Genomic DNA, 18511 nt, shown 5'->3' with positions numbered 1-18511 from the left:
CAGTGTCACATTTAAAGCAATCCTAAGCATTTAAAGCAACTGGGCAGGCACCAGATAAAATTTTACAATGATTTAACTATCGGTAGGTGACTCCTCTCTCTCTCTCTCTCTCTCTCTCAAAATACATATTCTTCCATCCACAAGAAAGGACTAATATTAGTTCATTTCATTATAGGGGTACTGACAATATTTATGTACATGAAGCTCCTTGAATATTTGGCGTAATCTTCACGCTTTTAAATATTCAAGGAGCTTCACGTACATAATCTTCACCCTTTTAAAGGGGACGCGGGTGGCACTGTGGTCTAAGCCACTGAGCCTAGGGCTTGCCTAGGGATAAATAGGTACCACTCCAGCGGGAAGGTAAACGGCATTTCCGTGCTCTGCTCTGAAGTGGCATAGTCATGCTGCCCTCATGACCTGGAAAAACTGTCTGGGGACAAACGTCGGCTCCCTCGGCCAGTAAAGCGAGATGAGCGCCGCAACCCCAGTGTCGTTTGCGACTGGACTTTAACTGTCAGGGGTCCTTTACCTCCCCCCCCCTTTTAAGACTGGGGCACTGGACCAGTCTTAATTTTCTGCTTTATGGGTTGTATTCAGTGTTGCCTGTGTGTGAGTTATTTTGTTGGCACCCATCTGTCTCAAAAGACAATGGAGTGTGCCTCTGGGGGTGAAGTCAAACCGCTGGAGAATCAGAGTGCCATATATAACTATAATCTATTCTAGCTAGTATCATTGACAAGTTTCTTTTGGCTCATAAGCTACTGGAAAAAGGAGTTTTAGGATGAAATCTTGTGTAAACTAATGCTGTCAAAGTAAATAAAAAGGGGTGCGGGGAAATCAAGGAATATAATAATTCCAACTATTCCTTTGAAATGACAAAGTGCCCACTTCTTATTTTAGCCCATGAATCTAAATTTGCCAAGTTCTAAATTAGGATGCGGCAATATTTATTCAGCAAGGCATAAATCTCATTTTACACATCATTCAAATTGCCTTATAATTTAATAGGCTACAAATTTTACTGCGCCTTGTTAAAAAAAACAAATCAGAAGTGGGTATCTGGCTTAAAGCCTGTTTTCCATCTGTCTGTATTTATAGAATTATGCATGTTTTTAACATGAAAAATGTGAGGTCTGTGTAGTTACAGGGGCAAAGCAAATTAAGTCATTTAGTTGTTAAAACAGGTCAATGTGAATACCACAAATCCTTTTCATTCTTTAAATACTAGCAAAATGCCTGTTGCTATGATGGGCTTGAAGAGAAGCAAGATTAGAAAGAGCCTGAACATCAGCAATGAGAGCAAGGGGACGGTATTTCAACTATGTCCCAGATTGCAAGCTCCCGCCGAATTTAGCATCTCCAGTGGGAGCCACTAAGAACTAAGTCCTCACCGACATCAGCAGCCATATACCCTGCGTTCCCCTTCTTAGTTACACTGGAACACGGGTGCCGGACATTTTCCGGCCCAAGGGTATGTATCAGGGCCTTGTAGGCAACCTCCTAGGGCCAGGGCGACACACCACTTGTGAACAAAGGCATGAGGCAAAAGTGGACAGAACCATGAATTTAGATTTTACATCAGTACAGTGGGCTAGTTTATAGACAAGACCCTTAAACACTCCTGTCTGGCTCCATCTGGGCAAGCAAGAGTAATCATCAGGAGTTCAAGGTCACATTGCAGCTAGGCAAAAGCACTCAAGAAGCCTGTGATGGGTGAGGGAGATTCTCAGGGGCTACATACAGTAGAGGCATTTAGCCCCCTGGCTTGAGGTTGTTACGGTAGTGTGTGATAGAGGGAACCCAGGAAGCAGTGGTTTTATATACAGTGTACCAGGGTGGAGACTCTGGTATTGTCCAGCTGTTGTTGCACTTTGCCTCCTGTCCTCCCTCACCACTGGCTGCGCAAAGGGTGGGGCTGAAGGGAGTTGTAGTCCAGCAACAACTGGATAGTGTCAAGTTAGGAGAAGCTGCCATAAAACGGCTGCCATATTGAAAACAACATTGCTTTCAATGAGAACTATTTTCCGAAGCTTTAGTCAAATGGAGTCAAGTCCCGATTCTCTAGCTTCGCGTGATGTTCTTCGAGCCTTCGACTGAAGCTGCTATGTTCTTCATTTTTTATTCGTTACCAAACAATACTTCCTCTCCGACGACTCTTTCTGCATTTTCAGATCAACTCGCCTGCTGACTCAGCAGCCTTTCATTTTATAAAAACGTGCATCTTGAAATATTAATCCTGTGTGTTTTGATGGTTTATGTTAGGCCAGGCATAGACAGCGGGTTCTATTTGCGGAAACTGGCCTTTGCTCCTGAAAGGTTTGGATATTCTAGATTGGTATTCTTTATAATGTACTGGTGACTGACAAAACAATGGGTGGTATGTGAATATAGAAGGGTGCAGAATTCTTCCAAAATTAGGCTTGAATCCCCCCCCCAATACCCATCCTGTGTTAGAGGGGCTTCACTGAACTTCCAAAGCGCCTTAAGGTACACAGATAGGTTCATGGTGGAAGGAAGGAAGGGTTAACTAGTCTTGTAACCAGTTGCTGTATTTTTAAAATAAAATAAAATCCAAAGGTTTAGACTAGAGGGACTGCACATCTTTAATATTCTGTCATCATACTTTCCCGTGTCTCATTAACTTTTTGTTTTTAAACACAAATATAGGTTGTGCTCTTTTGTTTCTTTTATTTTTATGTTTTCATTTATTTTCTCAAATTACAGTGATTGACTCCTTAACACGAATCAGCTATACCTTCAAGCATTTTGCCCAAATATTTGTCTACCAGCTGCTTTGTTTGTTCAGTGCAATTTGCTGAATCCAACTATAAATTGAGAGTGTTCCCTGGAACTAAAGGCATGTGAACAGTCTAAATGCATGACTTTGAAATGTTTAAATTTGTGTTTCAAGGACTGTCCTCTGAGAGGGAGGGTTACAAGTGGTGGTGGGGGATGAGTGCTCAGACCCCTGGGCTCTCACTTGTGGGGTGCCTCAGGGGTCTGTCCTCTCCCCCATGCTTTTTAACATCTATATGCAGCTGCTGGGAGAGATCATCAGGGGGTTTGGGCTGGGTGTTCATCAGTATGCAGATGATACCCAGCTCTACCTCTCTTTCAAATCAGAACCAGTGAAGGCAGTGAAGGTCCTGTGTGAGTGTCTGGAGGCGGTTGGAGGTTGGATGGCGGCTAATAGATTGAGGTTGAATCCTGACAAGACAGAAATACTGTTTGTGGGGGACAGGAGGCGGGCAGGTGTGGAGGACTCACTGGTCCTGAATGGGGTAACTGTGCCCCCGAAGGACCAGGTGCGCAGCCTGGGAGTCATTTTGGACTCACAGCTGTCCATGGAGGCACAGGTCAATTCTGTATCCAGGGCAGCTGTTTATCAGCTCCATCTGGTACGCAGGCTGAGACCCTACCTGCCTGCGGACTGTCTCGCCAGAGTGGTGCATGCTCTAGTTATCTCTCGCTTGGACTACTGCAATGCGCTCTATGTGGGGCTACCTTTGAAGGTGGGAAACTACAACTAATCCAGAATGCGGCAGCTAGGCTGGTGACTGGGAGCAGCCGCCGAGACCACATAACACTGGTCTTGAAAGACCTACATTGGCTCCCAGTATGTTTCCGAGCACAATTCAAAGTGTTGGTGCTGACCTTTAAAGCCCTAAACGGCCTTGGTCCAATATACCTGAAGGAGCGTCTCCACCTCCATCATTCTGCCCGGACACTGAGACCTTCTGGCGGTTCCCTCGCTGCGAGAAGCCAAGTTACAGGGAACCAGGCAGAGGGCCTTCTCGGTAGTGGCACCCGCCCTGTGGAACGCCCTCCCACCAGATGTCAAAGAGAAAAACAACCACCAGACTTTTAGAGGACATCTGAAGGCAGCCCTGTTTAGGGAAGCTTTTAATGTTTAATAAATTATTGTATTTTAATATTTCTGCTGGAAGCCACCCAGAGTGGCTGGGGAAACGCAGCCAGATGGGCGAGGTATAATTAATATATTGATATATTATTATTATTATTATTATTACAAATTGGGATTAGTTTTTTTTCAAAATTGCAACCATATTTTTACTAAAATGAAATAAACTTGTTTACAATAACTCCTTGACATGTTTTATGTTCTTTCTGGTAGTCAATATTTAACCTGTGAAAGGAAAGATATTATAAGATACAAATATGATTGTCAGAGGGTAATGCACAATATGATTGGATTTGAGTCCTAATAGCCAATATGGCAACTCATAGACCCTTTTTCATCCCTATTTATTTTGTTGATCATAGAGTCTTAGAGTTGGAAGGGATCCCACGGATCATCTAGTCCAACCCCCTGCAATGCAGGAATCCCAGCTAAAGCATCCATGGCAGATGGCCATCTGACCTTTGCTTAAAAACCTCAAAGGAAAGAGAGTCCACCACCTCTTGTGGGAGCAAATGTCAGTCCACTGAAAACCTGATAGATGTTTGCTCCAATTCAACTGTTAAAGAGTGGGTTCCCCTAGGGGAAATCGGCGGGACAAGTGGATGTGTGTACAAGCCCTGAGTGGGCACTGAGGGAGGAGAGGTCTCATTCCCTCACTGCAGCGATAGGGAATCTGTGGCCCTCCAAATATTTCTGCACTCCATTCTCCATCATCCCCAACCATTGGCCACACTAACTGGGGCTAATGTGAGTTGTGGTCCAGCAAAATTACAAAGGCCACTGGTTCCTCATCCCATCCTTACCTGGAAGGAGATTCAAGGCAGCAGCTGAGGCAGGTATGGGATGCATCAACAGCTTGCAGATGCACTGCTGCTAAATGACCAGCAGCATCCTACAACAGCCCATTGATGTCAATGTATCATCCAGGTATGCATCTGGCCAGTCAGTAGCTATGCACCTGTGTGGTGCTGACGGATCTGATCTCTGCTGCAGCTGCCACCTTGTGTATGGCCAAGTAGAGCCTCTACTCTAAACCTCCCTAATTTGATAATGACAATTTGATGTTTTATTACGCTTTTATATTCGTTGGAAGCCCCCCCCCCCGAGTGGCTGGGGCAACCGAGTCAGGTGGGCGGAGTACAAATAAAATAACAATAAGGACAACAACAACATCGTATAAGAGTCTCTGCAAAAAGCAGTTTCACAAAAGCGGAGCAGTTCCGCAGTAACAATCTAATGTGGAAGCACCCTAAAATTATTGGCACTCGGAAAATTGAAATATTATTAGAACTTGACTGCCCTGACATTATTTTCCTTCCTTTAATTGAATACCTCTATTTTTAGCTCGACTTTAATGCTAGGCAGCAGACAATTAAAAAATTTGCATACATTTAAATTCATTATGCAAGCCAGCAATGACAATGCTTTAAAAATAATCTGTAAGCCTTCATGGGCTCGCATTACACCTGTGACAGAGTAGATGTGTAGAGCTCCTTGGCCCTCCAGAACATCTGAGGAAGCAAAGCATGCACGTTGTCCTATGTGCACTACAGAACATGCATGCCACCCGCTTCTAGCATAGACAGAAGGAGATGGACAGGCCATGGAATCATTGGATTGTGACCAGGCTCTGCTGTTTGAAATGAAGGCAGGCTGGTTAAACTGATGCCAGAAAGCTGAAGCAAAATGAATATGTCTTGGCGGGGTCGGGGATATAGCTAGACTTTCAGGAACTTTTATATGGTCCTACTCTTCTTTGTATGTTCAGAACAGAGCAAAACATTGGTTTAGAGAATAGGCTGGCAGTGTAGTGGTATTTGCCCCCAATATTTTTCAGCCTTTAAACCTGATCTTGATGCAAAAACCTTTCTGTTCTTCCTTGCCTTTTAAAAACCTCTTTCCAGAGTTTTGGAGCAGTATCGTCTATATGGGTACCCCTGCTTCCAATTCAGAGGTGTAAAGTCCTGGGGAGTGGGAATGGTGGAAAAGTGTGCCCTGCCCCACATTCTTTTCTGTCGCTCTAATTCCCATTGTTTATTTAATTTGTATATTGCCCTTTGCCCGCAGGTCTCAGGGCAGTTGTTTCCTTCCACCCCCACCCCACCCCCAATTTCCTGCAAAGAAAACCCAACTCTTCCCCCCCCCCCCGGCTATTTAGATCTCTCCATAGCAATGAAATTTCATGGTCAGCTATGAGCAAATCATTGTTTCCAGATGTAATAATCCCAGCCTGATAAACCATGGTTTACCGGACCAGCAGTGAGCTGGCACACACATACTTCCTCCTTGTGTGTTTTACTCCATTCTTTCTTCATGCACCCACCTTTAGCAATGGCTGTCTTGGTTTCTGAAATCAGTTTCCTGATATGTCTGAATCGGGAAACTGGTTTTAGAGCTCCCTCTAAACTGGGATATGAAGCAAGGATCAGATCCTGGAATGCGACATCTGTCAGTGCATGGCTTGTTACTAGTTATTCCAGTCTCAGCCTATTGTGTGTCGCTGAGTTGCCCGGGAGGATAATCTCTCTCTCTCTCTCTGTATATATATATAAATGTAAACTGGGCATGTGGGTTATTATCCACTTTTCTCCGAAATCGCTTCACTGATTGTTCTCAAATTTTGACACAACGTCCAATGCGAATGTCCGAAGGATCTTATAAAGTTTGCTAAGACAGATGTCACACCTGTGCAACGTAAAATCCCCCAAACCCCATGTTTCAGAACACACCAAACAGATAAAAGTGCTGGGAAATAGAACGGAGAAGCAGCGTCTCCATTGGCTACAGACAATCGGTGACATCACAAAATTCCACAACAACCAACGGAAAAAAGGCCTTTTGCAGCAACAAGGCCCAGCATTGCACAGCAGACTGAATAAACTGCAGCATTGCCCAGCCAGGAAAACTGACTAGGCCGCAGCATTGCCCAGCCGGGAAAACTAACTAGGCCACACCATTGCCCAGCCGGGAGAACTGACTAGGCCGCAGCATTGGCTAGCTGGGAAAACTGACTAGGCCACAGCATTGCTCAGCCGGGAGAACTGACTAGGCCGCAGCATTGCCCAGCCGGGAAAACTGACTAGGCTGCAGCATTGCCCAGCCGGGAGAACTGACTAGGTTGCACCATTGCCCAGCCAGGAAAACTGACTAGGCCACATGCAACAACCAACTGAATATGGGCCGTGCCTTTGGGTAGGATAAATGTGTCAGGGCAGGGTGGGGGGATTTCACATAACACACTTGGGTAGGGGAGTCTAGGTTGGCACAGGGCAAAATTTACAGAACACGCTTATTGGGGGGAATGATTGTGGGCAAAATGAAGGGAGACTCTGAAGGTGAGGGGACTCTGAAGGGAGACTTTGAAGGTCCATTTAACAGAAAGAGGTCCATTTAACACAAAAAGCCACAGCAACGTCATGGATCGGCACAGGGTGGTGGCAGTCACAGGGATTAGCCATGGCAACGCGTCGCAGGGCCAGCTAGTTGGAGATAAAAGAGGAGGGAAGGAAATTATGTGATTGCTGTACAAGCAGAAACTGCATTTTTCCCCCTAAAAATGTTGGTTTATAAAATAAAGCCAGCTAAGTTTGTGAGCTTCTGAGCAGGATGCAGTTCACCAGCCATGTATGCTGGTCTCTCAGATCATAAACTGAAGCGTTCATAAACTGAAGCGAACTTTCCCATTGAAAGTAATGGAAAGTGAATTAATCCATTCCAGATGGGTCCGCGGTGTTCATAAACCGAAAATTCATAAACCGAGGTGTTCATAAACCGAGGTTCCACTGTACCTGATTATATGGCTGGTGGTGGGCAAAGTTGTGTAAGTCCCCTCCCCATTGTACTGTAAAATACCGTCATCAGGATCTAGGTGGATTGGTTTTTATACAATACATGACCTTCTGTGGACTATAAGTAGCCTGCTGTAAATTGCTTACTGTCAGGAACCACAACCATTATTTATGTCCATTTAATCATTAATGAGATTTAAGGTGACACATCAAGTCATAAAACTCTGCTCTTTGACCATCCAATATTTTCTTACCGAGGAAAAGTTCTGAACTGCACCAATTTCCAGTGGGGTAGCTGTGTTGTTATTATGTTCTCTACTCTTTTACTACTTACAATGCATGCTTATTACAACTTTTAGAACCAGGATTCTAAGTATATTGCTAGTGGTTTACTGCAGGTGATTTTCTGTAGGTGTAACTCCGGAATGTTCTCTATACTTACAAAATAATAATAATAGATTTCACTTTCTGTTTTACAAGGTGTTTGTTCCTGCAGCTTTCCAGAGATTACAGAACTGCATTTTTTAATTAAAGACTTGCAGATGGCCTCAGTAGGTTTGTAGCTCAGGTTCATATTTAAGGTAGTTAGATGGGTACCAAAACATTTTTTAGTGGTAGTTACAGGTAGGTAGCCGTGTTGGTCTGATGTAGTCGAAACAAAATAAAAAAAAATTCCTTCCAGTAGCACCTTAGAGACCAACTAAGTTTGTCATTGGTATGAGCTTTCGTGTGCATGCACACTTCTTCAGATACCATTTTTAGTGGTGTTTGTCTTCAGATATGTGTGTTATTTATTTATTTATTTTAAAAGCAGTCATAGTTTTCCTACACCTGGCCATAACAACGTTGTTAAAAACCAACAAAACCATGATTAAATTCAAACAAGGAAAAACAAACTGATTCACACCAGAAAGCAGTGGCAGCAGAAAAAAATTCCACCTAGGTGGAAAGGTGGCAGAATGAGATCACCTATCTAAGAGACAGAAACGTAAGGCGCCAGGGAGCCAGCTCTGTAGCCAGGGTAGGGCAAATGGGTGCACAACCCCCCTAGATTTGTGCTTCATCTGTCTTGCCAGAATTTCTGGAAAGTTGTCTTAATTTGTGGCATGAGAGCCTATGGCAGCCTCCATTTACAGAATAACAGCTTGTTTTAAGGACAGGAGAAATTTAAGAATAGGACCCTCTAAAAATTCAGGCAAGGTCTCAGAAGTCTTACCTGGAAGAGCCCCCCCCCCCAAGTCTGCTTACTCAAGACTTTTCCCTGACTACTGAGGGTGGATTTTTCATGATCACAATCACTCTACAGTTACTTAAGCCAGGGGTTGTAAAACAGACTCTGAACTTCCTTTCTTTTTAAAAAGTAGATCCCTAGACTTCCTAGTGAGAAAGTTATGGGGCAACATGTATTTATACATGTTTTCTGTGAAATGAAAGTACAGTAAGGTATTTGTACTTTGTATATTTTTCCTGGTACTGAGGAAAGCTTCAAGTTAGAAAGCAGGAACATCAGTGTTTGTGGTGTGTGTGTGTGTGTGTGTGTGTGTGTGTGTGAAACATGATTGTGTGATTTCCACAATCAGGACCAGCAGGACATTGCTGACTTCCTATGGTAAGACTTACAACCATAGTGGCTATTTTCCCTTTTTTTTCCCTTGAGTGCTTGATGGCAAAGGATGAAAACAGCTGTAGAGGAATACAGTGGTACCTTGGTTCTCAAATGCCTTGGAACTCAAACAACTTGGAACCCAAACACTGAAAACCCAGAAGTAAGTGTTCCGGTTTGCAAACTTATTTTGGAACCTGAATGTGCTCCAATTTAAGTATCTGAAGAAGTGTGCATGCACATGAAAGCTCATACCAATGACAAACTTAGTTGGTCTCTAAGGTGCTACTGGAAGGAATTTTTTAAATTTTTTGTTTCTCCAATTTGAGTGTTATGCTTCCGATTTGAGTGCCACACTTCTGTTTTGAGTGTTACGCTGAGGTCTGTCTGTTTTTACTACAGTATTTATTTTGTGTTTTTGCGGCTATTTTTGTTTTGTTTTTGTGACTGCGTGGCACCCAGTTCAGCTACTGATTGGTTGATTGTGTGGCTGCAGTATATTGTTCATTGCTTTCATTTTATTGATCAGTGGTCTCAATAGATAGTAAAATTCATGTTAAATTGCTGTTTTAGGGGTTGGTTTTAAAAGTCTGGAATGGATCGATCCATTTTGCATTGCTTTCCATGAGAAAGCGTGCCTTAGTTTTGGAACGCTTTGGTTTTGGAAAGGACTTCCGGAACGGATTACGTTTGAGAACCAAGGTACCACTGTAGAATCTGTCAGCTGCAGAGACTTTCAGTGACTCAAGGGTTTAGCAAATTTGGTTTTTCTTTCATTTGACCCATGACTTGGGTGTTTGTGTGGATTTGCTGCCTCCGGCATCAAAGCATCTTGAGCTGGGCCCTGTGTGGCACTGCCACAGAAGAGTCTCTAACCCAAATGTCTATGAAGTTGAGAGCATACAGAGTCGGGTCTCCATTAATGATCGTAAGTTAGGGATGGGGAACCTGTGGTTCTGTAGCAATTGGAACAGGCCAGTCAAATGACCATGCAGCAACAGAGAAATAAAGCAAGAGGTTTTAATTGTTTCCTGGCAGCAAGCAATGGCACGGAGGAATAAGTTCCGAAGTCCGGCCCCTCCCAACAGGGAAGGATTCCCTTTTTACATTCTTGAACCAGGTCTTTATCCAATCAAAAGTTACAGCAGACACATACTCTGAAAGATACATTAGATTCTGCCTAGAGACATGAACTGCTCTGGGTGGAGAGTGTGTTTCAGATGGATACATTGGGTTTTGCCTAGTACAGTCAGTCAATTTTATTGCACATAGCCAAAGGCTGCCGCAATATACACAGGATCATTCAGCAATTAAAAGGAAATATACTAGATTAATACAAGGAACTTAAAACATTTATATTATCAAAGCATTACCTACTCTAACAGAGCTATGGAAATACCTTAATATACAGGTTAAGACTTTAAACAATAAAATATATAAGCTAAAATCACAACATGGCCACTGATATATTCAAAAGAATGTTAATTAATACCTGGAAGCTATACGCCGGCTCCCTCGGCCAATAATGCGAGATGAGCGCGCAACCCCAGAGTCGGTCACGACTGGACCTAATGGTCAGGGGTCCCTTTAACTTTTTACCTTTTACAATTTTATTTGGAGTTTGGTGATAAAGATAGAATATATCTTAATGTAGGTAAGGTAAAGGTAAAGGTCCAGTCGTGACCAACTCTGGGGTTGCGGCGCTAATCTCACATTATTGGCCGAGGGAGCCGGGGTACAGCTTCCAGGTCATGTGGCCAGCATGACAAAGCCGCTTCTGGCGAACCAGAGCAGCACACGGAAACGCCGTTTACCTTCCCGCTGGAGCGGTACCTATTTATCTACTTGCACTTTGACGTGCTTTTGAACAGCTAGGTTGGCAGGAGCTGGGACCAAGCAATGGGAGCTCACCCCGTCTCAGGGATTCGAACCACCGACCTTCTGATCGGCAAGCCCTAGGTTCTGTGGTTTAACCCACAGCGCCACCTGATGTAGGTAGGGTCAAATAAATCCATCTCCTTTACAGTTGGTGGCTATCTTGGCTATATAGCTTGCTCTAATTTTCCTAGCGGCAGTCGCAAAGAGTGCTACACGCCAGGTCACATACTTATCTATGTCTTCGAGGAGATATAAAATCATGTCAGAGGGGTTCTGGCCAGGGGACCTTGTCATTATAGGTGCTAAAAATGGTTCTCTTACTTCATTATATAAGGGGCAGCGCAAGATGTAATGCATAAGGCCCTCTACTTCAGGGCATCCCCTAATGCAAACACGTTCGTTTGTTCGTATGCCTCTATGTCTCCCATCTCTATAAGCAGAGTTTATTGTATTTAGTCGTAACTCTGTAAAAAGCTTTGCGAAGTTGTGCAAAAGTCAGTTCATTGAAATGTTTGTTCATGGGTCTCTTTTAAGTTTAAAATATAACGGGGCGCATGTGGATGTGTACATAGAGTTTAGGTCGTTTTCAATTACCGCTGCCCTTATGGTGCGTTTAAAAATATTTTTCAGGAAAAATAAGGGAAGTTCTTTGATCTCAGTCACTGAGAGGTCATATTTTTCAAGCTTAATTCCATTGCTGTGTTAGCTGTAGTTTTAACATCATTCACAGCCTCAGTTAATTTAGCAGTGCCTTCCCTCAGTAGGAGGAGTGTTTTTACCCAGTTTTGGGCTAATTCCTTCCTGATTAGGGCAACTAGGCCTTGTGCATTTTCAAGGCCTATCAGTTTCCCTGCTTCTGCTTTTTCATTTTTGGAAGCTTTGGAAGCCATTTTGGGGCCTGCTAGTGCTTGGCCTGTGCCTGAGGGAGATTCTTTCAAAGGTAGTGAAATCCACGAATCTAGGCTTGCTAAAGCTCCTAGCCTAACAGGGGGAATTATTTTTAAAATGCTAACTCTTCATTGTCTTGGTTTGTGCTAGTTATTGTTCTCAGGAAGGAGCTCAGCGGCGATTTAAGGCACCATCTTGGTTGATGATGTCACCCCCCCCGATAATCCACTTTAGATTCAGGGCGCCCAGAAGGTTCAAACTGTAGCTTCACAATAAATGGGTCCATGCTCACTAACTCTCCAATGCCTTTGTCAAGGTATCACTGAGCCTTCTTGCAATCACAAGTGCATAGAGGCTGCCCGTCTGGTGCATGTAAGAAGCAGTTGTCATACAAGGGAGATTTTCTAACAGAATATCCAATGCCCAACGGCTTTTGCTTGTGCTTCCGAGGATCCTTTGATTGTTGGTTGACAGGGGACTGTCCACCATTTACTGACTTTGGAATGCTTCTTTTTTTCTTTGGGCCTCCTGTGTTTTCGTCATCTCCAAAGCTACTCCTGTTTATTCCTTTGAAAGGTACACCTGCCCAAACCCCTGACACATCTTAAGGACTTTTTCCGAACCAGGAAGAAGAGCACATTTACTGCCTGCTGGAAGGAAGGGCAAGTTCAGCAGGTGGAGGAACAGACAGAGGCGTCTTTCCCATTGGGTTGACAGGCGCCATGCGCCACAGCACCCGCCCAGCAGGGGCACCCAGCAGTGAGTCTGCCCACTCTCCGCTGACTTGGGAGTCTCCTCAGGTCTCCTCGGAGGAGGCGCCACGCCAAAAGCCCCACAGAGCAGTGTCTGGCGCTGGCCACGGGCAGGGAGAGGACAGGAAGGAGGCAGGCGAGCAAACAAGTGGAGGAAGGAAGGAAGGATCTTTGCACCACAGCGCTGGATATGCTTAAGACGGCCCTGGGAACAGAGCTACTGACACAAGATGCACACAGATTGTTTATGCCTGTACTCTAATCATGGAGCATCTGGCTGGGTGCAGCCTCAACTAAAAATACACATTTTCAATCTGATTAATTCATTAATTAAGACTTTAAGCCTGTTCATAACTAATTGCAGTTGAAGCACCATGTGGATCTGATTATTTTCTCCACACCACAATTCCGCGCCCCCAATCTCACGACATGGAGAAAATAGCCCAATTAGTGTGATGAACAGCTGCACGTGAACCGTCTGATGTGTGAAGGCATCCATTGGAAGGAGCAATTTGGAGTGGCTTCCGTGTGTGTGTGTGTGTGTGTGTGTGTGTGTGTGTTGTTACACGAAGAAAAGCTGTTATAGTGGTTCAGATGCGTCTCCCCACCCCGCGGTCCCAAAATTGGGCTTGAAATCTGGCTGGGATCTTGCGGAGCTGCATGTAGCGGCCTCTCATCATGCCTCTTGGGATTTGTCTCATTGGAGCATCTTTAAAAGGCCTTCCATGGTTGCATAAATTGCCGTGGCCAAATATGAACCCCCCCCCCATGGGGAGACTCACCTCCATACAACCTATGCCTGCCAGCAATTCAGCACCTGGACAAGGTGATGCAGGTGGGATATAATGTTGTACGTGGACATGGTCCTGGCACTCGCTCTTCAAGGGGTCATAATTTTGTCAGCCTCAGTTACCCATTTGTAAAATGGGGATAACAGCAGCCTACCTAATTTGAGTATTGCAAGAAAAGGCCATTAAGAACTCTGAATAAATTTTTTTCCTGGTTGAGTAGCAGCTCCCACCATTCCTGACTGCTGGCCATGCTGACTGGGGCTGCTGGGTGTTGGGAGTCCAGCAACTTCTGAAGGGCAGCAGGTTCCCGATTTCTATATTATGACTTAGCGGTGCTCAACAATCATCATCATCATCATCATTATTTTTCGCAATCCCAGCAGGTAGCTTAAACAGTAGCAGCTTGGTAGGTTGCATATTGAGACCAAGTATCAAATTCCACTTGGGTACGAATTTTCCTGGTGACCTTTGACATCACACTCAAGCAACCTACCTCACAGACTTGTTTAATTGATATAAGCCACTTGTTGCTTCTCTGTGGCTGGAAGGGTGAAATAACCAAATTGCTATCAAGGCAAGACCGACTGGTGAGAGTGTAAGGTTGGTGCAAGCGGAGCATGGGATGGAAAGTGATGGCAAATTTGTTATACAGTACTACCCTCATTTGTCCCGTGGTGGAACAGAACAACCTGCTTTAGATGAACAACTGGTTATATCAACCCTATAAATGTATGTTTGTTGTGTTAGCTTTGAGCCTTGCCTTTTCATATTAAACATCCAAGATGGCAAACGACAAAGCTAAATAGTTGCAGAATAAAATCAAATTTGGAAAACAAGAACAGATGAAAATAGACAGAGCATTAAAAAAAAAGCAGTCAACTGAAAATGAGCAACAGAGGAAACAATACGCTTAATAGCCCAAAAGCCTTTCCATACAGGAAGTTTGGAACAGGAAGCCTGACAGTCTAGAATGGGCTTCCCTAGTGAGCAAGTTCTAGAGCATGGATTAGGAACCTTCTGCCTGTAGGCCAAATCCTCAGGCCACAGCCCTTTGCTCCTTTCTGACACATCGGCCTTGTTGCGCTCCCTTCGTGATCATCCCAGCATCAATAGTCACTTACATGGCATTGAAAATTCTGAGAGACTCAGGGCAGTGGAAGATGTGGTGAGCAGGAAGAAGTTGCTCCCTTCCTGTACTGCTAGCTCTCTTGGCTTTCTTACTGAGAAAGCAATGCAGGATCTGTGTGCCAAGAAATGGGCTCCCTTTCCTCAGCATGGCTTCTTCGCTGTGCCCTGAGGAACAAGACTCACAAGGGAATTCACTTCAGAATGGAGAGTTTCCTCATCCCTGTTTTAGAGCCTAGGGAATGTAAGAGCATAACAAGACCCTGCTGGATCAGACCGGTGGCCCATCTAGTCATAGAATCATAGAGTTGGAAGAGACCACAAGGGCCATCCAGTCCAACCCCCTGCCAAGCAGGAAACACCACCAAAGCATTCTTGACATATGGCTGTCAAGCCTCTGCTTAAAGACCTCTAAAGAAGGAGACTCCACCACACTCCTTGGCAGCAAATTCCACTGCCGAACAGCTCTTACTGTCAGGAAGTTCTTCCTAATGTTTAGGTGGAATCTTCTTTCTTGTAGCTTGAATCCATTGCCCCGTGTCCGCTTCTCTGGAGCAGCACAAAACATCCTTTCACCCTCCTCTATATGACATCCTTTTATATATTTGAACATGGCTATCATATCACCCCTTAACCTTCTCTTCTCCAGGCTAAACATACCCAGCTCCCTAAGCCGTTCCTCATAAGGCATTGTTTCCAGGCCTTTGACCATTTTGGTTGCCCTCCTCTGGACACGTTCCAGCTTGTCAGTATCCTTCTTGAACTGTGGTGCCCAGAACTGGACACAGTACTCCAGGTGAGGTCTGACCAGAGCAGAATACAGTGGTACTATTACTTCCCTCGATCTAGATGCTATACTCCTATTGGTGCAGCCCAGAATTGCATTGGCTTTTTTAGCTGCTGCATCACACTGTTGGCTCATGTCAAGTTTGTGGTCTACCAGGACTCCCAGATCCTTTTCACATGTACTGCTCTCAAGCCATGTGTCTCCCATCCTGGGAGTCCATCATCTTCTTCTCACAGTGGCTGAACAAGTTGCCTGTGGTCAGCCAGCCAGCAGGATTCGAGCACAAGAGCACTGTCCCCTCCTGTGGTTTTCATCTACTAGGAAGGCGCTTCCTCTTGTCTGTCCACAATGTGCCTCACATGTTGGCAGGATATAAAGAAGGGTATCTTGTGAAGATCTTCAAACCTAGGCAGGTTTGTAATGAAGAAGGCAGTCTTCCAGATATGAGCAGTATAGACATTTTCTAATTGCAGCATTAAACGGATGATGGCGGAAATGCACATGCCCTCTCAGCGTGCCTTATTTCCAGGAAAACGTTAAAGAAATTGCTTGGCTTTAGACCTTAAAAATTGTGCATCGGGATTGTTATTTTGAAATGGCCTTCCCTCCTTCTGTGCCAGGATGCCTGCAGATCTGATCATGAAGCTTTTTTTTTATGACAGATGCAATTTCAAACTCTGAAAACTGGGACATAGGCAGAAATCCCCTTTGTCTGCCCACAAACTCCTCCAATAGAATGCCTTTCAAAACAGAACAAAACATAGCAATGAACTATGTGTACGAAAGCGTAGAGTTGGGTTTTCAGGGGACCTAGTCTGAACCAGATATGGTATGTACTTGAACCAGTTGTGGCCAGAATAAGTTATTTCTTTAATACTCCCAGGTCTTTAACTACATAGAAAAAGCTCTCTATAAATTCTTAGTGATGGTAGTATACTAACTTACCGTAAGCAATATTTATATTCTGCCCTGTATGACAAAGGGCCTGTTGGACTGGATGAGAGAAATTAAGTGGCAGCAGTTTTATTACTTTTATTAATTTACTTGTTTTCATTATTTGTTACATTTTATAAGTACTCCTTCCTCCCATGGAACTCAAGGTAGTTAGTGTGTATTGTTTTCCCCTTCTCACAGCAAACCTGCAAGGTAGAATATGCTGAGAGTTTGTCCCAAAGTCACCCAGTGAGCTTCATAATTGATATTTAAACCCTGGGTCTTGCCTGTAGGAAGTGTGACGCTTAGTTTAACCACTATGCTGCAATTTCAGAAGGCTGATAAAGCCCCTTTTCCTATAGGAAACACTCCTGGTTTTATTTGGGCATTTCATTTATAAAGTATGCATAAACAGAGATCCAGTTCTTTTCCAGAGGCATGTATTTTAAACAGGACTGTTGTAGATGTTTACATATCTGCACCTGTAATATCTGATAGATGTGTGTGTGTGATTTTTGGATATTGGTATCTAGTTACAAAACTTTCCAGAGGGTTGGCTGGTTTAGTCTCTTGCAGCAGAAACAATACCGAGCCCTTGTGGCACTTTAAAGATTAACAAATTTATTATGGCATAAGCTTTTGGGGACTGTAGCCCATTTTTTTGGTTACAGCTGGGGATGTAATAAGGCTTTATAGCAGGGCAGTGGGAACAAGGGAGCGGCAGTGCATGTGATTTCAGCTGTGTGCACTGGCACATTGTGCGCTCGCCTTCAGACATTAGTTTAACTATGGTGTAAAGTGATGTGTGAACTTGGCCTAGTACAATGAAATATAACAGTGCTTTGCCTCAGTGTTCATGTGTTTCCATCACAGTAAAGGATGCGGGTGGAGCTGTGGTCTAAACCACAGCCTAGGGCTTGCCGGTCAGAAGGTCGATGATTCGAATCCCCGCGACAGGATGAGCTCCTGTTGTTCGGTCCCAGCTCCTGCCAATCTAGCAGTTCGAAAGAACGTCAAAGTGCAAGTAGATAAATAGGTATTGCTCCGGTGGGAAGGTAAACGCCGTTTCCGTGCACTGCTCTGGTTCGCCAGAAGCGGCTTAGTCATGCTGGCCACATGACCCGGAAGCTGGCTGTGGACAAACACCGGCTCCCTCGGCCTATAGAACAAGATGAGCACGCCACCCCAGAGTCCTCCGTGGCTGGACCTAACAGTTAGGGGTACCTTTACCCTTTTAAAGGACTATATATTATTAACAGTCTTTGGAATTGGTGGGTCTGGATAATGGTTGCATTACCATTTGAATGTGTGAAACTAATAGTGTTTATTACTTCTTTATTTTATATACCATTCCTTAAAGCATCTACTTGGGAATAAGGCCAATTGATGTCATTCTTTCCAATAAGTCCTATTGGTGTCCTTATTTCCTTACTATATATACTCAGGCTCACGACCTTAATTTAATTGCTTTTTGTGTGTGCCTTAGATGAATAATTTTGGGGCATATGAATACAACATAAAATGTTACAAAGAACAAATTGCCTCAGAGTAATTGAGGTTTCTGAAAACAGGAGTTGCTTCACAGATTTATATGTTGTTTATCAGATTTATAATTGGACTATGAAGCATGGCACGTTTAAGGAGACTATTAAAGCAAATGTTCGTTTGACAAGATGGTATGTTCTCTCACCTTATGGTTAGAAATAACAATGGAATATAAGAACATCAAAACGGACTTGCTGGATCAGAGCAAAAGGAGAAGTACCAGTTCACTCAGAAGTAAGTTCTGTAGTATTCAGTGAGGCTTATTCCCTAATAAGTGTGAATATGATTGCAGCCTTAGTCTACAAAAAATGTAGGTGGGAGGTAGAATCTAAAAGCCACATAGACTTATTAGGACCAGCCAAAATGTCTCAAAATCACAAGCAAGCTTTTGATTTGACCAGAACTCTTCCATCAGGGGAGAAGAAACTAGGTTTGATTATGTTACCTCAAAGCCGACAGTTTATATATAGGGTTGCCAGACTCAGTAGAGGACAGG

At 44.0% G+C, this 18511-nt stretch overlaps 1 protein-coding gene across 11 annotated transcripts in view; it reads left to right on the top strand.

Moving 5' to 3' along the window:
- TRERF1 (transcriptional regulating factor 1) overlaps nucleotides 1-18511 on the top strand; it is a 77302-nt gene that overhangs the window by 26003 nt on the left and 32788 nt on the right. The window contains exon 1 of one of the 11 annotated variants that reach the window (XM_035111245.2): nucleotides 15617-18249. The exons of the other annotated variants lie outside the window; for them this stretch is intronic. The gene's annotated coding sequence lies outside the window, so the exon portion shown is untranslated. Of the gene's footprint in view, nucleotides 1-15616; nucleotides 18250-18511 lie in introns of those variants that run through there. 11 annotated transcript variants of the gene reach the window in all.

The sequence above is a fragment of the Zootoca vivipara genome, chromosome 3 (genome assembly GCF_963506605.1).
Source record: "Zootoca vivipara chromosome 3, rZooViv1.1, whole genome shotgun sequence".
Classification (NCBI taxonomy): domain Eukaryota; kingdom Metazoa; phylum Chordata; class Lepidosauria; order Squamata; family Lacertidae; genus Zootoca; species Zootoca vivipara.
This window is presented reverse-complemented; position numbering and strand designations above follow the sequence as displayed.